The sequence below is a fragment of the Antedon bifida genome, chromosome 9 (genome assembly GCF_963402885.1).
Source record: "Antedon bifida chromosome 9, ecAntBifi1.1, whole genome shotgun sequence".
NCBI classification, from domain to species: domain Eukaryota; kingdom Metazoa; phylum Echinodermata; class Crinoidea; order Comatulida; family Antedonidae; genus Antedon; species Antedon bifida.
Window position 1 is genome coordinate 10,833,399 of NC_136234.1, and position 23,933 is coordinate 10,857,331.

The following is a 23,933-nucleotide window of genomic DNA, read 5'->3' on the forward strand; positions in this document are numbered from 1 at the left end:
GCAGAAATAAATGTTTTCAAGTTATTGAAAAATAATCAGCATTTGTTTATGTTTAGATAAATGTCATTTTCACTATACTTTCCTTTATGACATTTTGAAGTGACCATTACAATTTTGTACTGATGACTGTGACTGTGTAACAATATTCAATGAATACTGACATGACACATTTTACTGCTTGAAATTATATCATTCAAAATGATGGAATACTGTGTAATGTTGCATTTGACATTTATTTTGAACATTAGATTAATTTTTAAAATTACTAGTAATTTATACCAAACATTTTAATTTACTGATTAGTAATAATGCTTGGCTACAGAACATTGTGTTGCTCAATTGATTGATGACGACTGGTAAAATCTGAGAATATCAATAATTTTACTCAATTCACCTCGTATTCCCGTTTAGTTTTAACAAATCTTAACGTAGACCTGTGGTTAGCATGCGAATAAGAATAGTTTACATCATACATGAACCTTAGAATTATTATTATGTACAATAAATTGTGGCCCATTCAAAAGGTCATTTAGGACTATTGCATTGATCATGTGGTTGACCTATGTGTGTATCATTCAGAAACCTAATGGATGTTGTCAATACGAAAAATTCCCTACCATTTCCCACATCATATATCCACCTTTTTTCACTTGATTCCATAATACAGCATCACATGTGTTTGACATGTATAGCATAACATAACCCTTAACCTTACATGATACAGGCACAACATACATGAGATGTATTATAGAATTTTCCTATGATACTGGGAAAATATTTTCATATGAGAATATACAATGAAAATCGGGTACTTTCTTTGACAAAGTAACACAATTTATAACACAATAAAATTAAAAGTTTAATGTGTTTTAAAACTGTTTTTCTTGTGGCTGAAAACAAAATGACATTATTTATTTTAATGCATAACATTCATTTAACACTTTTATTAAAGCATTTACTCCATAAAAGTAGTGTTAATTGGAAATTAATTGCTGACTTTACTCTGGTAATGACTCTTTATACTCTGATAAGCCTTTGATTAATAGCATGGCTTTGTACAACATTTAACCTTTGCAGGACTTTAGCTGGATGCATACATAGTTTCAAACAGAGAGATTCAAAATCTGTGACAGACTTTACCAATTAACTAGGGGGTGGTGAAGGAAGGAAAATATAGTAGTTGGACTGGTTTAATGGCAGTCTGAAAATAGCGGTCAATTAGTAGTAGGTGTTGGAATGGAATTTAACTTGTTATCACTGTGCAACTTGTAGCTGCAACTCAAAATAACGGTTATATGATGATTTCACGTTTGACAGCCTGAGCGCATTGTATTTTGGGTAATATTTACGTTCGTCGATGAATACGTTATTATACATCTGTTTGGATTCATGGATTAGGTCATATGTCATTATGATGTTTTTGTTTTGCAATACAAACAGAACAACATCTGTAGTTTTATATAACAGACAATATACATATTCACCACCCACTCAATCCTTGGAAGTAAATCGGCGTCATATACACACGATAGGATTTATTAATAATAAATATAAATTGTTAAAACATCATTGAATCAGAAATAATATGACAGATTTCCATAAAATGAATATTGAGCTGGCTGCAGCTAGTGCTACTGCACTAAACACTGTATAATATTATTGAACAGGTACATACACTTTCACCAGTGCAGTTGGTAAGGTTTCCAATTTTTTAGGCCGTTGACAACTCTGTGGCCAACACAGGGATTGTTTCACTTTTTTGCGACCATCACACCACTTTATAATGCTTGTGGCTACAGCACCACTTCAGGCTTTTTTAACTTTATTATCATAACACATAACATTAGCTGGCAAAAAAGGCGGAACAAAATGTGTTAAGACAAACTAATGTACGTGCACACAGTTATTTGAAGAGTTCATACCTTGTAATATTTTGGGGTTTTTTTAACTGTAAATAATACACTGTTTCTTTTTATGGAGTAAAATAAGATGAACAGCAGACTACTGTATACATTGGTTTATTCGCATATCTACCAACCCTATCAATTGACGCAGAAATCTAACAGTTTATTTCATGCCTAGCATACCAGGATAAACCTGACAAAAAGCCTATGTGCTCTTCTGAGGGAGAGTTATGATGCTAAAAAGTTTCTTGAATATCCCTTTATTATAATGAACAAATTTAATCAATTCCTTACTTCCTAGTATGTAATTAATATGTAATTACTTAAAAATAGAAAATCAAAGTCTAGAGTATATTATACAAACTCTGGTTTTAGTAAATATTTTTGTTGGTATTGCCAGGACCTGTATCTGCAGCTGCAATATACTGGTTTTTTAATTAACAAATAAAGTTGTTACAAAAACCGCATTTCTGCTAAATGTTAAACGTTTAAATCAATGTCGTTGATTATCATCATTACCCAAAACATGGTGTACTGTAGTTGACCAAAGTTCAACAGCAGCCATAATAATCATAAACATCTTGATTTTGCAATAATTGGGTGGCTTTCCAACAAGTCAGTTATTTGAAATTTTTCTATGCGTAATATCAGGGACAAATTACAATCAATTTTTCCATTGTCGCTCGCTGTGACGAAGGATTGGCCGATGCAAGCATGCGTTAGTCACGATCGCGATATTACTAAACAGTGACATATGTTATGTGCGTTTATAAAAGGGGAAACCCGAGCTGCGCTGATTTTTTCTTGCCATTGGTTGGTGGATCCGATCAGTTCAATTTGTACCCTCCAAAAAAAGAAATTTTTAAATAAAACAAATTTCAGAATCAGCATGAAAATAATGTTGAATGACAGATTAACAAACAAAAGTGTAACAATACAATCTAATGATGCATCGTTTACCGTACCGGAAGTTAGTATCGGTTGCATTAACCGCAAAATATGACCGTTTTGCTGATTCCTAGTGCGCTATGGGAGTGTCATTTCCGGCCAGCTAGAGATGCCATTTATCATGAATTTTTACATGCGAGAGTACTATTTCCGGCCATCTAGGAGTGCCAGTGAACTAAATTCGTGTCTGTCCAGCATTTCAAATGTCTCAGGTTGGTAACATGTTACACCCTATAATTTAAACGTGTTTGCTCTTTGCTGAAACAGACGCATAGGCCTACAGTCAAATTTAAGCTTTGGTAGATATAAAGCTAGAGCCGCTTAAATTATTATAATCAACTTCACATTTTTACCGTTTAAAGACGAAAAAATTATCACAATAGGCCCATATAGTATTTAATTTTACTTATTAAAATGTAGTTTGTAACGTTAAATTAGATAAAAAAAATTGTAGGCAAACATGTCTTTAAATACAGTATATTAGGAATATTGCAATACCAAAATAGTTATTATTTCATAGTAGTACAGTAAATGACAAGTATCTAAATGATCTATTCCATGTCTAACGTACCAAAGATATACTCTGAAATGGTCAAATGGACTTATAAATAGTTTGAAATGACACTTTAGAGATTTTATGGTTGACTACACAGCTCAGTGAATACCACTAGCTTTACTGCGCATATTCATACACAAACTAATTTGCCTCAGAATATGATAGCAAATCCTCTGATAGTTTGGTTTATAAATACATTGTGTGAAACAAACGTTATGAATGAATGAATATTATTGTTTAATTAAATGTTGCATAATTTGAATCTTTTTCTCTAAGACAATGTTAATATACAGTTACTGCAATTTGATTGCATATAAATATTGCATAGGCAAATCAGCTAATTCTAGAAATGCTTATGCTCTCAAAAAAATGTCTTCTCAAATATGTTTAATGTATTATTACAATAATGCGATTGTTGGACTTTTTGGATCAGAAAATTCTGGTTTTAGAAGAGTTTTGTTTTAAAAGCTGTATCTATTTTGTATATAGAACATATCACATACAGCATCAGTTAGTTAATTTAAAATGAGTGTAAAATAATAATTTGTAAGAATATTTCTTATTAAAAACGTCATGTCATTCAAGTGGACTAATTTATGCCAACAAATAGTTTGCTTTTTGAACTCTCGTGCAATGATGTGGTTGAACAACTTACAGCTAAAATGCATCATTTTAAACTAAAAGCACGATGAAGAAAATCAATATATGTAAAAAAAAATGATGTAGAATTCAAAATGCATCAGTCATCCAGACGACTACATGTTTACGATGAAATTTGATGTATGTACTGCATAGTGATAAATGTGAAATCTTATTTTCAAGGCCTAGTGCAGAAATTGTATGAAATTACAGATAGTAGGTAGCTGATGCCGCCGCCATAGATGATTCATTTGATATTGATTTATTTTATGCAACTAGGCTTAGCCAATATTATCTTTTCTGTGGACACGTTTTCTTGGTTGTTAATTGTATGCTGGAAATATGAATCACGCAGATAAGGGGGTTTACACAGAGGTGGGTAGGGATAAATGGTTTGAATTGAAGGGTACTTTTAGTTGTCTTCTCTTCTGAAATAACCGTCCTCTACTACTACTACTACTCATTTGGTAGTCATTGGCATGCTGTTGAAATATAATTATGTCACAGTCTGAAGAGTATGAAATAAATCTAAACTATTCATCTTTCAATATAATTTGTATCAAGGTATGAAATTAGCTGACTACCTTACAATATCATTTAATTTTTTAAATACTTCATTATTTAATTTTCAGTGTCCTAATTTAGATACATTATTATGTTTGATGATGAAATCATAACTTAAAAAGGGAGGAGCACCCATCATCAATTATCTATAGGACCCCCTGTTTATGAATGTAGTTGAGTCTCATATTGGGCACCAAAATCAACACATTTTGAATATTCTATACCATATTTTTATAGACTGTAATGGTGATACGATAAATGTGTATTTATGACTGGTTTACTACTTAAAATGTTGATTTGATCTACTTTATTTTTTCTTATAGATAATTGATTTTTGGAAAATCTTAAAGAATCATTTGAAGATTCTCTGCGGTCGTGTTTCATCAATGTGTAAGTACAGTATTAAACTTAAATAACATGACTATAAACATCCTGCAGTATTGTGTCTTCTGACAGCAACAGACTCGCACACTTTTCACCTGGACCTCTTCCAGACAGGAGTACAAATACTATAATATTACCTTATATAGCCATACTTTTAATACTGTGATAATTTCTACAGTATGTGCGAAAAGGACTTTATGCATTTGAATACCTCAATATTACTGTACTGTACCTTGTGTTTAGTGGGGTCTAGATAATACACACTGGCTGTTCAATACTGCAATATTGGCATTCAAATACTGCAATATTACTAAACTTGTGTGTCAAGTGGTCTATAGGTACACTGGTTTGCTTTACCTCAATATCGCCATAATTTCTAGTAGAAAATGACGTAAATGCTGAATTTACACTAGCCGAATTTGTTCGCACAAATCGACAGCGTCATCTTATACGATGCATTCCCGCGAACAAATTTGCATACTGGAAAATCGACTTTATACATTAAAATTTTGCAATATTACTGTACCTTTTTGATGGAGGCAATACACTGGTTTATATGTAAGACACTGATTTGCTTTACTGTAATATTGCGATAATGTCTGTGTGTGAAAAGGACTTAAACATAGCCATTTATTATATTTTATTTTCATTGAAAGTGTGTCATTAAATGCTTCCTTTAAGATACTATTCAAACTAGGATATAACTGATGACAGTAATTATTCAATGTGCATAGTTATAATGAATATTTATGGTTATTTTACTCAGTTGCTTAAACAATGTCTACATAACAGTGTAATCGATTATAAGACTAACTTATATTATACGCAATAGTGGAGAAATATAATAGAGTGGTTATTGTGAAGTTTTTATTGTATTCGATATTAGATTATAATAACATTATTTGAGTCAAGTATGTAATTATAGACGGCAGTAAATATTGATTTGCATACTAATTACCTGTATTTATGTGGATCTCAATTGCTTTTATTTCTAGTACTTTAATATACATCTTGATCTAGTATTCAAATTAAACAAGAAATTATGTTTTCTTATATTACACAGTATTTTTTATAGGTAAACTAAACAAAGAAAAGTTCTTCGATTGTATGTAATTATTGATTGAAAGTAATTAACATTTTTGTTATTAAATAAAAAAAAGTGACTAAACTCTGTCCATCATACAGTAGTTCATCATGTGACGCTTTAATTAAAAAAAAAACTAATAGGTATTGTCATTCTGACTGTACTGTAGCACCAGGGATGTCGAATTTGAGATTTTTTGGTGTAGTGAGAGCACTAACAACCCGGGGGTCACTTGTACAGTATACAAACCAAAGGGGGATGGGGGGAGGGGCGGTGCACCAGCCACTTTGAGACATGAGACACTTGCGCTACTTGTTTTACTGATAAAAACTATGGAATTGAACTACCAAGGCCATGCCAGAAAGAGTGCAATATTTATACTGGTTCCCAGCAAAAGGGGAATTGTTAAATGGTGCACCTCCCCATATTTTCCCACACTTGTGCTACCAGACACACGAAAATATTCCTCGTAAATGCTGTACCTCCCCGTATGGAATATTTAAGTGTGACCTTCCCCAAGGACTAACAATGGCACCAGTCAGCCTTATGAAAATGTCATGTATTTACAGTATATTATACTCTCCAATTCCAGATATATTTGGACTGTCAAATGAAGACATGGTATGTTTATGAAGTTAGCGTTAAGTTGGGTTAGGATTAAGATTAGTGTTAGTGTATTCCTGACTCGGCCATAGTGTTCCAGACCTTTAGATGATTGGAATAAATAAAGCACTGGTTAAAGGTTTCATTTAATTAATAATGAACATAGTTCAGATAGTTGAAATAAAAACTAATTCAGTAGTTCACTTGGCTTGTCCACAGCTTTTCAAGCACACAAATCACGACAAACGATGAGCTCATTAAATTATGCATTTGAGTGTATTTATTTTTGTTGTACCTGTACCTCCCAACACCACCTTATTGTTCAGTCTTTAGCATGTTTAATTAGTAACCTACCTAAATAATTGTTATAGTTTGGGATAAAAACCTTTAATTCAGTAAAACTTGAAGAAGTGTAATATCTCCCTCTATTTCTAAATGTTGTAGATTCTCCTCTTGTCTCAAAACTGACTGTCAACGTCAAAACTCATGAATATAACCTATAAATTTGACAATTTTGTATCTATTATTAGTAGTATCCTGTTTTTTAAATGTAGTGCCTATTGCAAAGTGAGTTAATACATACAGATGTCGCTATATAGGTTAATATTATGATGTTAATAGTGCCAACATACCGTCAAAATTCGCTAGTTTAAATGAAGTTCTGAATAGAATATTTTTGTAGTCAATATTTCTATCATCTGTATTTTTTCACTATTGTTGTGATTTTCATCTTGTAGTGATTTAGTAAAATGTTATTGCAACACCTTCTAGACCATTATTATGGTATTTTATACAAAAGTAACACAACATGTATTAAACCTGTTTAAATTATAAGCCCTTTTCACACAGACCTGCAAGACAATATTGCAGTAATCATTACTGCAATTCTGTCTGTGGTACTTCTAAGATTTTTTTGATGGAGGAGGATATAGAGAGACCTGTTGAACCAACAAATGTGAAAACACCCACAAATGTGAAAGCACATCACCCACAAATGTGAAAATGCATCACCCACAAATGTGAAAACACATCACCCGAAAATGTGAAAACAATCAATGGTCCTTTAATAGAGAGAAAGAGGTTGTGGTCCCTTAAAAGAGGTGGTCACTTACAAGAGGTGTGGTTCTTAAGAGAGGTGGTCGCTAACGAGAGGTGGTCGATTATGAGAAGTGGTCCCTTATGAGAGGAGGTGACCCCTTACGAGAACGAGAGGTGGTTGTGATTATTTCAACATGGTAATTTGTCAAATTTAAATATAGGAAATATTTCTGTCTATAGATTCAACATTACATGATTCTTCCAAATGTCCCAACTGATTTAGATTTTAACGACAAGAACAATGTTATTTGTTTTCAATTTTCTTGCATCATCTCTATGTTTTTGATATTCCAACTGCGATAACATTGGAGTTGATCTTTGGTTTTAACACTATGGAAAACCTCTATCCATACTTCATGGGGCCCCAAAGTGTCACCTTTATTCTCTGTATTGTATTCCTGAAATACACAGTTTTGTTCACATAGGCAAGGCAGTAAATATGTAGATACAGTATGTAGATATTCAGTATGATTAATAGTAATGGAATATTTATGATAACGCTTGCATCACCTCATTTCTGATGATAAAAAAATATAAATAAATACAGATTATTGATGAGAGGTTTATGGACTTGCAAAGCAGAAATTTAACTTTGTACAACACTTGCTGTAATATAAAATATCATATAGTTTATATCATATAATCAATTTATCAGACAATTTATTGTAGTTGCAAGTTACTTGATCAATCATTCATGTGTAGAATTGAAACAGCCTGTGTAAACATATTTAACAGCTTTTCTCTAGACATTAAACATCATTTTGGCACTGTAAATCAATTTTAATAATTCAATTTTAATCCAAACTGAATTTGTTTTATTAGAGGTTTTAAATTCACAACCATAAAGAAATTCTAAACTGCCCAGTGATATACTGAAAATGGTGACTGTGAGATAAGAAAAAGCCTCTCAAACCGTAGTACGAACCTGGAATCTTCTTCTTGATATGCAGACATCTCGCAGCTCAACTGATTTTCCTCTTTTGATAAAGGCAGGGCTATTGTTGGTTTATCCAGGTAAACTAGGCACACACATTAACAACACGTTTACCGCTGGATTAATAAATGGATAAGAATAGTGAAAGTTGTTAAAATGCTAGTGTACCTTATGTAATTCTATTCTATTTCATGCTTTGCTTACCTGGATAAATCTACCATGACCCTTCTCTCTCTCTCTCTTAGTCCATGAGATTTAGACTTTTAACTCACACAAATTGCAAGAAAAGGTTTTTTTGATGAAATGTGTTCTTTAGACCCTACTGAACACATTTATCAACGTTAGGACATTTTTCGACAACGGGAAGTAGCCTAATTTGCATAATTAAAAATGGCGGCCATTTTTAATAACGTACTCTGTATCTTGGAAACCGCTAGTCACAGATACTTAATTATGGTGTTAAAATTGTTAGAATATATGTTTTTATATTCACTTTAATGAAAAAGTTTGTCCAAAAATGAATGGAAGTGCTATTTCTAACATTATTGACCTTTGACCTTGATTTATCATATCTCAGCAACCACTAATCGGAGATATACAAATTAGGGCTTAAATTGTTCAGAAACTACACATTTATATCCAGTCTAATGGCATGTTTTTACAAAAAATGGCGGATTCTAACATTATTGACCTTTGACCTTGATGTATCATATCTTAGCAAACACTAATCTGAGAGACACACAATATGGCTCAAACTGTTCAGAAACTACATATTTATATTTAGTCTAATGGCATGTTTTTACAAAAAATGGCCGATTCTAACATTATTGACCTTTGAACTTTGCACTACATAAAATCGCATAACTTTGAAAATATTGTACATATGAAATTATTTTTAGTGTCAAATTGTTCAGAACATACATGTTTCTATAGAGTCCAATGACACATTATGTCCAATAATGACCTATTGTATGGTTATTAACATTTGAACTATATTTAAAAATGATTTTTAAACCCGGAATCTTCTTCATGTAGGCATTCATTAGAACATGTGATTTGGCACTACTTGTTTAGAATATGGTGGTAATTTAAAGTACATGTAACCAGTTGATTTAATTTAGTTACTGAAAATATTCACTTAAAAAAAAAAATATTAGACTATGTATACATACATTATAGGTTTGGATTATTAATAAATTTTAAATTAGGTCTTACATCTTACTCAGGAGAAAGTTGATGTTGACACTATTAACAGAGCTAGCCAACAAAGATGTAGGTTTTTTTATGATATATTGTACATACTTTAAATAGGCCATGCCATTTTGCAGGTTTATTAAAGTTTTTTTCAAGTTAGTAATTTATTTTTTGATCAAATTAAATTGGCATTACATAGCATATTCAAAAAAACAAATTTCTAAAGATTATTTAGTTTATATTTTGTTAAGGATAGCATCACTCTTCAGGGCATTCTTTTAGGTTGAAACATAGTCTTATTTATTAAGAAGGCCTTTTCTACTACTAGACGCATTGTTGACAACTGGAATTTTAAAAGATCGATATTAATGCAACATATTTAGTTTAGTTTAATTAATTGGCTATCGAGACTCATAGTTAGGCTGACCACCACTTGCAATATTTTCGCCGTATACAGTAAAAACCTCTTGTCATTCAGCTTCAGCTGCGAAGACGATAAGAAATAAAATAAACAAACGTGTAAACTTGTAGGCAGTTTATGGATGAATGCAATAGTTTATGCTTATAAAAAATGTAATGTACCATGGCCTACTTTAAACTAAACATAATAAGTCAACGTTGCAACTCTTACATTTTAGAGTGCCAAATCAAATGTTCTAATGGATGTCCACATGAAGAAGATTCCGGGTTTAAATCCTTTTCAAATATAGTTCAAATGTTATTAACCATACAATAGGCCATTATTGGACAAAATGTGTCATTGAACTCTATAGAAACATGTATGTTCTGAACAATTTGACACTAAAAATAATTTCATATGTACAATATTTTCAAAGTTATGCGATTTTATGTAGTGCAAAGTTCAAAGGTCAATAATGTTATAATCGGCCATTTTTTGTAAAAACATGCCATTAGACTAAATATAAATATGTAGTTTCTGAACAGTTTGAGCCATATTGTGTGTCTCTCAGATTAGTGTTTGCTAAGATATGATACATCAAGGTCAAAGGTCAATAATGTTAGAATCCGCCATTTTTTGTAAAAACATGCCATTAGACTGGATATAAATGTGTAGTTTCTGAACAATTTAAGCCCTAATTTGTATATCTCCGATTAGTGGTTGCTGAGATATGATAAATCAAGGTCAAAGGTCAATAATGTTAGAAATAGCACTTCCATTCATTTTTGGACAAACTTTTTCATTAAAGTGAATATAAAAACATATATTCTAACAATTTTAACACCATAATTAAGTATCTGTGACTAGCGGTTTCCAAGATACAGAGTACGTTATTAAAAATGGCCGCCATTTTTAATTATGCAAATTAGGCTACTTCCCGTTGTCGAAAAATGTCCTAACGTTGATAAATGTGTTTAGTAGGGTCTAAAGAACACATTTCATCAAAAAAACCTTTTCTTGCAATTTGTGTGAGAAAAGGGTCATTTTTTAGCTAAATCCCATGGACTATCTCCAAAGAGAGGCTTCATTGGCAATATGTACTAAAAATGTTTAAGAAAGTATAGTGAAAGAATGTATACTGCTAGTGTACCTGATGTGATTGTATGAGTATTAAATAGTAATGATAATTTAATATCTTGGATTTGTATATACTGTAGTTCCTAATATTGTTAGACCTCAAAGCACTGTACAAACAAAATGAAAAATCATTTTCAAAAAAGAAACAAACCAGCCATGCCAAAAATATTGAAAATATCAAATATACGTTTTTTTATATCAAATTTTAAGTGGATTGTTGGAGATTATATTGAAGAGATACTTGTAGCATGATTGGATTACAACTGACAGGTGATAAATATGCTTATTATTTGAATCCCTGACATGAATCACAAATTCAAGTCTCTGAATAAAGTAAATTAAAAGTCCTCATTCTGGTTTCCATACATTCCTTGCTACATTAAGTGTATATTTACTTTTGAGGCAAGAAATGACTTTATAGTTTCTTAACAATCAGGTACAAATGTTTGCCCTTTGGTTATAATAAATCTATCTAAGGAGAAGTGTCATTTTGTGTGTAGTTATTTCTATGTACTAAATACTTTACTTTGATTGCTTTTTGAAAGAAATGATATTTACATTTAAAAGAATACAATATTATTAAACCGGTTTCCACCAGATACAGAGGAGCAGGGAGCTTAGTTTATTAGTCAGATATTTTGCCCTACTCTGACATAATTGTAATTGACTTTAAAGTAATTATCGGGTGGGACTCCAACTCACGACCTCTGCTCATACCTTAAATCTTGTGCTGATAGCTAAGATTAGATTCAAGCCCAAGGATGTACCAACGTGATAATCCCAAGTTTAAAAACAGTTCTAATTATTGTTTTTTCTTGACTGACAATGATGCTTTTTTTATTGATATTCTATAATTTAAGAAAAAATGATTTATTATCTATTATTTTCGTTTAACAATCAGTAGTAAACATTTTGTGTAACATCCTAAAAGTCCTAAACAGGGTAGAGGTGTTACTCTCTAGGGCCCTCTGTGACACACATACCCCAACATTCCAGTAAACAAACATTCTAATTTCCCAGCCACTGACAAACTACTCTCTAAATCAAACAATTCTTCATCTTTACACATCATTCATTTATTTTATTTACCATAGAGGAAGGATTGTTTTGATAAAAGATATATTGACAGCCAAAATTAAAACATTGTTTTATATTATTATTATTATTACTACTGTCTGCGTACATCTCATAGACTCTCTTCTCCCAGACGTGCTTTGGGGTTTGTGCATGCCCAGTCTGAGTTTCTAAATATAAGCTTCTGCTTGATAATTTTCAAGGTCTGAGGATTTTGCAAAGAGAAGATTATAGATAATTACCAAAAAATGAAAATAAAAACCACATCTAAGTTATCAACAATAAACTAAAAGGTGTACTAATCAACCTCAAGATCGAAAGTATAATACATCCAAGTAATTAATATTAAAATTCAAACATTAATTATGTCATCATTAAAAATGAAATATTTATGAAATTCAAGGTCATATATAATCAATACAAAAAGCGTGTACCAATCATGTTAATCTTATATTATTATATCAATTAATTTCAATCAATCAATTTATAGTAATCAACTTCAAGGATATTTGTTACTGTATAAAGTATATTTTCAATAGCAACACATGCTATATTTCTCTTAAAATCTGTTAGTGTAATAGTGTAATTGGACAATGTTCGCACCCATTGCGTAATGTCTAAAGGCTAAGTGGTATAATACTAATATTTATCCAACAACTGTAAACATAATGTAAGGAAGAATGAGGGGAAGGCTTTCTTGACATACTCTTAAATGTTTTCATTCATTTGAATTGTCATAAATTTCTGTTTTTATATATTTAATTGCCCTAGTTTCTGTGACATGTAATCAACTTTGAAGTGTGAGATTTAAAGAGAAAGTTAACATATAATTAAGGATATGTTCATACACAAAGTTAGAGTTTTGGATAAGTATTGAATTATTTCTTCAAACGTTACTTTTTTTCATATGTCAATGTTGAGTTTGTACACCGTTGTACATACATTGTGTTATCGATTATCCTGTTTTTGTCTTTTGTCTTAGTGAGACATGTATTAACTTCTAGGTACGGCCCAAGATAGTAATGCTCTCTTTTTTGTTTTTCTCTTTGCATTTGCATATTTTTTCATATGTTTCTTGGAATAGTAAGTGCACATTTATTGTAAAGACAAGCAAGTAAGCAAGTGGATACTTAACAGTAATGAACTGATTTCTGTCTAAAACATGTACAGTAGAATGCCTGCGAGATGCCTGTTTTTCTAATAACTGGCAATAATGTCTAGAACTAATAATACCTAGAACTTGTGTTTGGCAATATATGCTGCTATGAAACTCAAATGATTTTAATAACCTAAGGGCATTGTTTGATAAATGAATGATGATAGATATATATAGGATGCACAAGGCTTATTTCTGTCTTTTTTTGTTTTAACTATTTCTTTGCGAGTTATCCAATTCAATGAAAATTTAGATATTAGTTGAATTATTTCTATAGATATAAATATTTCCTATAAAATTATCTGATATACTGTAAATTATGAATCCAAAGACAAATTATTGAAAAAAAAATGATAATGCTGTGGCTGGATCTCAATACAGATATAAATAATAAATTAACCAATAATATCAAAATGATAAAGTAAAACAATTAAATTACTTGCGTTATATCCTAGTGGACATCAAGCTTACTTAAGTAATATCTTGTTACCAATGTACATTCTAAAGCTTAGTTCCCACTATTAGGATGCAACGTAACAATTTAGGCACCACAGAATTGAGTTGACCAATCACAAGTGACAGTTTAGGTGATCCATCGCATCATTATTGGTTAAATTACGTGCTTATGTCCTTGCAGTGCATCTAAGGGCCTGTTTCTGCTGCAACTGCTCAAAATACGGTATAAAAATACGGTATAAAATACGGTATTTTTTATACCGTATTTGTCAGTACCCCGTTTCTGCTAACAATACTTCTTGGGTGGTCGTGTTAAATGTCATCCTTTTTACCCAAATTGCCATTCATTTATTTGGTCGATAATTAAAAGTCGCAATAAAGGAAGTTTTACGCCTCACTTTCAACAGGCTAGCCCTAGTGATAGAGATGTTGTGAGAGCACAGAAAACATCGTAATGGGGACAAGTAATTCATTCCCTCCCCGAGTTATTGTCTTTTGCAATGTTGTACTGCTTTTGCAGGCTCTTCAGCTTTGAGTTTACTTGCTTTGGAGACAAGTCTATTCCGTACTCCTGCTTTATTTGTTTAGAAATGTCTTTATAAATGTGGTTGTCCCTTTTATTACCTTTTAGTTGGCCGGACATTTAACTTCCCCTCCTTCCCCACACCCCTTTTCCCCACACAGATTTATATAGTAAATACTGTGACGTCTTCGCTCCACATTTTCGCCGAATATATCTATACACGTGTGTAAATTACACAGCTCACAGCGACAGAAAATAAAAACACGATGTTGACCTCATGTCGCAGGTCAAAAAATATACGGTATTTTTTATTGGCAGCAGAAAAGGGTACAAAAAATACGGTATAAATTTGTAAATACCGTATTTTATCCACAAATTTTGTGGGGAAAATACGGTATACAAAATACGGTATTTTTTTTATAAGCGCAGTTTCTGCTGCCCAAAAAATACGGTATAAATACGGTATTCAAAAAATACCGTATAAAATACGGTATTTTCTTGGCAGCAGAAACAGGGCCTAAGTGAAAACCAAGCTTGCAGCATTAACTAAATTAAATATTTTGTAGATACTTTAGTGGAAAAATCTTGAAAATATTATTGAAGTTTCATTATTGAAAAACAATAAATCTTTTTAATAATATTTAACCCTTTTAGTTTGTGCACCCTAATTTATACTAAATTGATTGCACAATTCAAATAAGCACAAAAACAATAGATTTTACAATCCATAACTAATAAATTTTAGATTGTCAAAATTAAAAGCATGAGGTCCTTAAACAGTATGTTTCGCATTGTTTTACCAGTCAATAAATTACAAACAAATTTTATACAAGGCTAAAAAGTAGCATATAATGTGTTTATAATAACTATGTTAAACTGATTCGTAAATGTAAATAGGTCTATTAATGTGTGTATGGGTGTATATATTTGTAATGGATGTAATATAAGGTCAAAAGAAAAAAAGAAACGTACAAATTGTGAGTACTGATTTAAAATATAATAAAAGAAACAGCTACTTTTTAATACATTTCTTAATATAAAGTAAATTTAAATGATAAATAAGCATACTTTTACTCCATCGATTTTATGTACATGTATAGATATAGTGCCTTTTTAACTACTATACTGAATTTTATTGTTTTTATATTTTTACAAATATGTATGTATATTATATAAACACATTAGGCAATGAACATTAATTCGAAACCGCCCGGTGATATACTGAAATTTAATTAATTAATTTGAAACGATAAAGATGAGGAAATCTGTGAGAATGAGAAAAAGTCGCCCCAACCGAGACTCGAACTCGGACCGCCTGCTTGATATGCAGATGTCCTAACCATTAGACCACTGGGGCTTTCATGGTATTGTTCAAACTTGATTGGATAGCGACTCTTTAACACTCTCGGCGTGGTACGGCGGAACAGCACTAGTCCTCAGTTGTACGCACGCGCACCAGAGATCAAATTGATACGCCCTCATCTTTCAGTATTTTTATTCACGAGGCGGGATCTCCGAAGAGATACTTTTATTTATATAAACACATTAGGCAATGAACATTAATTCGAAACCGCCCGGTGATATACTGAAATTTAATTAATTAATTTGAAACGATAAAGATGAGGAAATCTGTGAGAATGAGAAAAAGTCTATTATATAATATATATTTGTAAAAGGAATGAATAAATGTGGGTGACCCCCACGAAAGAGAGAACAAAAAAAACCAAATTATTTGGTTTTTATTTTGTGAAAATATTTCCATATTGTAAAAGCCTTGATGTGTTGTGAATTTGATTTTTAAAATTAACATTTCAATATAGTGAATTCCCATGTGATTGCGACTGAAATATTAAAACCCACTTGTACAACCTGTTGTTGATACAACTAAAACTTGTAAATTTCACACTTACATATAATGAAGAATTTCTTTATGCTTCATATTAATTACTTAATAAAGAATTAATTACTATAAATTGTGTTGAACTTACAAGCACAATAACCTAATTAGTGTTACAAGTTTCTTTTGTATTTTAATTTTCTGCTTGGGCACTTTTCTTAGTAGGTATAATTGTCTGTGTGATTTGCTTTTAATTAAATATTTTTTTAACAATAGGTGTCAACTGCTTATTTAAGATGTTTATCTAAATTTGACATGTACCTTGTAATAATTGTCACACTTGCAATATCCAACTTGTTACAACACCTTTTGGAATGTTGTTTTCAAACTACCTTGCACAATGCGTTTATACAAAGCAACAGGTTTATTACAAGTGTGGAAAGTTTTTTTAAAAAGTGTGCCAGTACATTATTTACGAACTACTACTTCTAGTATGAAGATTGTTTTTTAGTTTCCGAGATATTGGCAATGCTGATATAAATTAAATATAAAATAAATTACTAAAAAAAGTGGCCAAGAGGGGCCGTAATTTGTTTACTTCATTCGCGTGGCTAAAAATGTTTGTTAATGTTTTAGGCACTATTTTTAAAGGAAGTTAGAATTTTCCAAGTTTTTACTTGATTGCATCATTATCCCTAGTAGTCTCTCTGAAAAGAAAGTTTTGATAAAAAGGCTTATTTATACCTATAAAATGCATATCAAATTCAATAAAAATATAAGTGGGCCGAATCGTCTCAGGGGCAAGTCTTCCCGCTACCAAAAGATTTTTCTATAGAGGGCAGATTTTACTATTGTGGATATTATCCTTGCCAATAGCTGGATAGGGTTAAGAAAGATTTAACCTCTGTTCTGAACAGATCCTAAATTTCAGTCTAACCCTTTAGGAGATACTTCATACAGGTATCTATAATTTGTACAGTATCATGGGAAAATTCTGTGATAGAGAAGATTTTTCACACGTGACACCAATATTATATCCCATACCCCATCCCTAACCTACAGTGTCTATTGAATCTTGAAATAGACATGTGTTAATATGTGACAATGTATTACAGAATTGAACCATGATACATTATTCAATATGTGAAGATACAGTACAAGAAATTGAATACATGAGTAGTATCAACAGCCACATTTTAAAGATTATTATGAACATAATTTGACCTTTGAATGGATACCAAATATACTTAGGAAGGATATGTGTATAGACAGGTACATTAGGGTAGTTTAATTATTAATACCTGTCACATGTTCTTTCAATAATATCGATTAAAATTATATGTTGTATGTTGTACATAAATTATAATGTTTGTCTTCAGATTTGTATGTTGAAACATATTATTTATAGTGTAAATTGTGCAATACGTTTCCTTTGGCATTTAACTGCTGTGTCCTTTCAACAATAAAGCAGCTTGTCTACAAAACGTACAGCTTGGCGGGAACACGATAATTAGTACATCTATCATCAAACTGCACTCTTTTGAACCCAAATAAAAATTAACATTTTTTTTCTTTACATTTTATTTTATATACAACTTGCTTTTAATATATGTGATAAGCAAGTGTTAGGATCAAGCTTTTATTAGAACTGTTTTAAGTCCTCTGAGAGAAAAACAGATCGAACGAAAGACTAGACTTGTAAAGTGCTAATTTCCCAGTACAAGAAATAAAGTGAACATTTTGCTTCTATATTTTAACCTTTTACTACGCAGTGTTAAACCCACCACAGTGATTATTTAGAAGAAAAAATAATAATTCTTTTAAAATAGAAGAGGTTGGTTTATGGGGAATAGATCAAAATTTGTAGTTTTCCATCAGCCATTGAATTTTCCGTTTTTCACCTATTATGAAAAGCCTATACTTTTTCTCCACAAAATGGAACATGGTTTTTTTAACAGAAATAATGATGAATACAATTATAGTGATGATGTACAATCCAGCTATACTGTATGTCCCATCCCGCTCTGGTGTTTTATAGAAAAGATATCATTCCATATGGCCGCATATATATTATATTATTGTATCTTTTTTCTGCAATGGATGTCAGAATACATAAATGTGAAATGGTGACTTTGGAAAAAGAAAGTTTTGTTCATTGTGATTTCCTCTCAATCCTGTCTCTAAAAGTGTATCTGATGCGATGATACTAAGATCTTTCCTAAAAGTGAGGCGAAAGTCCTGATTGTGGATATATCGCACTCAGACCACTTAGTTATCTCTAGCATATCCTCTTTGTGTTTGATTTAGAACTATGATCAATTCTTTATAAATGAATGTTAATTGAATTTAAACTAGCTATTACCAATTTATATAACTGGAAAGACTCGCTGCCACAGTGTAAGACATTGTCATGAATTTACAGGTTTTATTTACAGTTAATAGTTGTTGGGACTTAAGCCTCGATTGCACTGGACTGGAAAAGTCCAATCTGTACAATTCCCTTAGAGTTAAATTAACAAACACCATGACTTTTATCACTGCTCAGTAGAATACCATGGTCTGTACTGTAGGTAAAACTACCATGCTGCTTAAAAAGTCCAATCCAAACGTGGAACTCTGGTAAACACATGAACACACAAAGCGAGTTAAATTTTGGTAAAACTAACTGTAACAGCTATGAGCACTCACTGGCTAAATCCAGGAGCCCTGGAGCTTGTGGGGGCCACTGAGCAGTGTCCAGAGAAAAAAACAGGCATTAAAATATGTCGAAAACGCCTGTGGCCTACAGCATTAGAGGGCAACTTAGGGTTCCTAACAAGGGGCCTCAGCCCTCTGCATTATGCCACTGTTTGAAACTACCAAGTGCAATTTACCGATGCCCTTTGTAATTTACCATTTTATAAGTCCAGTGCGAACAAGCCTTTATTTATATATTTGTATAATTATGCCTACAATACTGCAAGGAATACCTTGTATATTCGCATCGTTTAAATGCTTTTTTTGCTGTGACCACCAAATTTTAATTTAGACTCAGGAAGTCGGAGAAATCAGAGTTGGCTGATTCCTGTATTTTTTGTGGGAGAGTTGCAATATTTGTTTTAATATGTTCTTCAAGTACTTTAACATGTATAACTACTTAAGTGATTATTATGCATATGTTTTTATAGTGTATGTCTTTATATGTGGTAGAAGTACTTATCATAAGTGTGTTTATGTATGGTATGATTGCATATTATGTGTCTTTATGATCATACTTAACATGCAATACTTTGATTCAGTCATGTTAACTGTAAAAGGCACAACAGCTGTTTTCTACAAAGTGTAAAATTGCTCTTTAGAGTATCATGAAATATTTTATGATTGCTTGCTTTTCTTGTAACATAAATGGATTTCTTCTTTACATTTCAACCCTTGAGAATCCTGCTAGCAGTTTATGTAGTATAAGGATGGCTATAAATGCTCATTGTCAAACAGGCAGCTTCCTGTACTGTACCATGTACTCCAACTCCAGCTCCAACATTCTGTTCCTACCTAATTTTCATGTTGACACTGTTTAACTATATTTAATTCCTTTTGTTTGATTTTTGCCCCGTTTAATCAACCCTCTTCTGAGAGGTAGTAAGCTTTGCAATATTTTTTCTTTCCTTTCTGTATTTGTTAATTCAATTCCTTTATGTACCTTGTAAATATGAGAGTGTTCCTCTGTGTCAAACGAGTGACACAATAAATTATTAAAACTTTATTCAATTTTGACAGAGTATATTTATTACAAATATTATAAAGTTTTATTAAAATAACTCCCTGATCTTATTTACAAATTTGTTTATAAATCTGATTTTTATCTAAATTCACACTATAGCTGTTTTGTGTTGATTCTATTGTTATAGCAATTTTAACATGAATTTAATTTCTTGGTAAAAGTATTATATTTTTGTATACATTCTCGTGCTGATACACATGCCAAAGTAGAGGGCTTGATGGCATATTTGGTGCACTGCCATTCTATCAGCTCTTTTCGTTTTGGACAAATGACTTTTACTGCACCGTTTGTTTGTGGCTCGACACGAAGAGATCCTTAGGAGAGATGATAGTACAGTCAATAATTCAAGTACTAAACACCCTTGAGCTGGGCTAATATGTCTGGTATTCTGAAAAGTCTAGTATTCTGAATATGTTTTTGGACCAAGTCTGGTATCAAGATATGGGATAGTTTCTGGTTTTCAGAGAGTCCAGTATTGGGAGAGTTAATTGTAATTGTATGTGTCGTCCACACATGTGTGCAATTCATCCCAGTTATGCAATAGACACAGGTTATTCCACAACCTATTGTATACCCGATGGCAAATATGCATGAAAAATGAAAAGTACAGTAAAATATTCATTTTCTTAAAATGTTTTCAATATTGTTTTTAAATTATTCATACTTTATTATGGCATTTGTGATGTTATTTATTAATGAGGATAAATTTGCAACTCTAAATAATTGTTTACGAGGTCTCTCGTACTTTGCTAAGAAACATTGACATGCTTGAATGCTTGCAACACAAGGTATTGCAAAACACTTAAAAATCGCCACGAAAATGTGCAGATTAATTAGCAGAAAAATAGCAGTGTCAGCTGGCAATAAACAGGTCGTATTAAAGGCAATTTGAAGCATTGTTTAGTGTGTAATATTTGACAATGATGGAGCACACCATTGGCAGTATCCTACTCTAAAATTGTGTATTAATCAAGAGGCTGTATAAAACTGCTTTTCTATTGGAAGCTCAAGGGTCAATATCCAATAGAAACCTTTTGGTTGTTATGCCACTACTTAACAACCTAAATGAAAAAAAATATTCCATGCTTTCCAATTTCAGAGATGTCAGATCATGTTTACCATGTTGTTCCTGATTATAGATGTAGCAAATAGGCAATAGTCTTGCACATGTTCCAATATCATAATAGTCTGTTTGAAGTCAGTTGCCACTAGCTTGCATACTTCTAGGAGGAGGGTACCATTTGGACTATAAGAAATGATCCTTGCATGCAAAGTGTAAGAATTTACCAAGAAATTCCCCATTGCATATTGCAAATTATTTTTTTCTAATACATTTTTTGGTCAAAATGATGGCCATGTTCGGTAAGTGCATCTTATGGTTATAACGAGTTGCCAAGTTCAAACCTTCAAATTATATGCGTATGTTGTAAACTGATTTTAAATAGTTGTTGACTTTTAATGGCAAAATACTGCAATTGGTTTTAACTGGAATTATTTTTAACTGATTGTTAAACTGGAATTTTCTCCAGTTACTGTTGTCGACTTTTTCTTCCTTCCTTCGAATTTCATTCATTACCACAGCTCAGCTAAAATGAATTAATCACTGTCTCTGCTTTGGAAAACATATATTATTTTCTATATAACTCAATCTATGTAGAATACAGTTTTAAACTGCATATTTTGTTGAATGCCTGAGGAAAGCGTACTTTTATATATTGCAAATGGGAAAGAAAAGTTGTACTACAGAGACAATTTAAGCCCTCGGAAATTTTTACTGGTTTACTATTCACTTAGAGTGTCTTTGATACAACGATTGGCTGTCATGTGTCGCCAAATGTTCATGTCTACGTACGCCATTATTATGCTACTCGGCGTCTATTATAAAGTATGATTTTTTAAGAAATTTGTCTTCTTTATTTTTCATAAAAGTGTTTTAAAAAATCAAATGCTTTTCTAATTTCTAAAGTTTGCCTTGAATAACCTAGTATATTTTTACGAATTTGAAATATAAACTTGTATTTTTTAATATGTCTACAATTTGTATTTTGTGATGATCCAACTTGATGTGTTGATAACCCAACTTGATGTGTTGATAACATACTGTAAATTTTAACACTATACAATAATGTAGGATATTGTGATTGGTCATTTTTTTTATAAATGCGTTAAGTAATGTTCAAGGTGTGTATTTTCATATTGCAATTTTTATGTAATATTGACAAAATGATTCAGACATTCATACGGAAATATATTTATATGATACACTGAATAAACATTCATGATGAAAAATGTATTATTAAGATAACACAAACAATTGAAACAAACAGTATAACCAACGGTCAAAGTTCAGTGTTTTGTCTTGCACAATTTTTCCTTTGCAATTCCTTATTTTTGTATCTAAGAAAATAACAGTTAATTGGTTTTGAACATATGAGGAGTTTTATGTAACTAAGTTGAAACTTGGCAATGTTTTCTTAGGGCTTGTTTCTGCTACATATCCTCAAAATACGGTATAAAAATATGGTATTACGGTATAATTTATACCGTATTTTGAGTATCCTGATTCTCCTAGAAGTACTATCTTGGTCGTGGTAAAATTCATCTTTTTTACCCAACCTGCCCTTTGATCCCCTAAAATGGGGACAAGTTATTCCTTCCTTGCCCAAATTAGAATGTGTTACTTTGGCGATGTTGTTGCTTCTGCTTTCACAGTCTCTTTTTGTTTTTTCATTGGCTTGTTTCAACGACAAATTATCTTTCTAAATCTGGCTGTCCTGTTTGTTCCCTTTTGATTTTCCCGAAAGCTTTTTTTCCCAACAGATTAATTGCACAAGTTGTGATGTTGTTCCTTACTTTCATTGATTATAGACTATCCATGTACAGAAAATCAAACATACACTATTTTTATTGGCAGCAGAAAAGGTACACAAATACGGTATAAATTTAAAAATACCGTACACATTGGGGCAAAATATACGGTATATTTTTGCAAAAATATACCGTATTTATACTGTATTTAGAAAATACCATATTATATATATGATATTTATTTGGCAGCAGAAACAGGACCTTAGACTTGGAAATTCAATTTTGTTTTAGCCAATATAAAATGTTTTTGTACAACCAAAACCATGCCTTTTATAGTATAATGAGGGAGTTAATGTGATTAGATGAGTCATTTTCATTGATATCTTCCAAATCACTATCATCTTAAATCAGAAAAGTCTGCATCGGTATATAAAAAATTGCCATTATCGTGTCAACACAAAAATGACGGATTTCAGTTTTACCACAGTGATGATGTGTGGGGTTAGGGTTAATCAAGCGTATCAGGAGTTGACAGCGCATGCATCTATCACTGATTACGTCAGGAAAAATTGATTATTTTGATCAGGAACTGTTTTTAACTATTTTTCTGACTCTAAATTTTCTGTCAAGAGAAAAGTAGACTGATCAAAAGAACGCTGTGACTAAATAACTTCTTTGTATAATAATAATAAATAAATAAATGAATTTGTCTGTCTTGTTTATTATCTTTAATTTTTTCATAAATTAAATAAAATCACTAAAATAGTCGTTCTTCATGATCATCATTTGATTGATCTTTTAAAAATAATATTTTCATCGAAGATGATACAAATGTTTATCCTATAATTCCAGAATGAAAACGTTTCTAATTCCT

The 23,933-nt window shown here is 31.6% G+C and overlaps 1 protein-coding gene and 1 non-coding gene across 7 annotated transcripts in view; one reads left to right on the forward strand and one right to left on the reverse strand.

Annotated features, from left to right (window-relative positions):
- Positions 1–4,935: 4,935 nt before the first annotated feature.
- Positions 4,936–23,933, forward strand: part of LOC144852479 (neurexin-1a-like) — a 122,865-nt gene continuing 103,867 nt past the window's right edge. For all 6 annotated transcript variants that reach the window (XM_078710297.1, XM_078710298.1, XM_078710301.1 and 3 more), the window contains exon 1: positions 4,936–5,001. The gene's annotated coding sequence lies outside the window, so the exon portion shown is untranslated. The remainder of the gene's footprint in view (positions 5,002–23,933) is intronic.
- Trnad-auc (transfer RNA aspartic acid (anticodon AUC)) lies at positions 15,940–16,011 on the reverse strand. Its single transcript has one exon. It is a non-coding gene; the product is annotated as a tRNA-Asp (tRNA).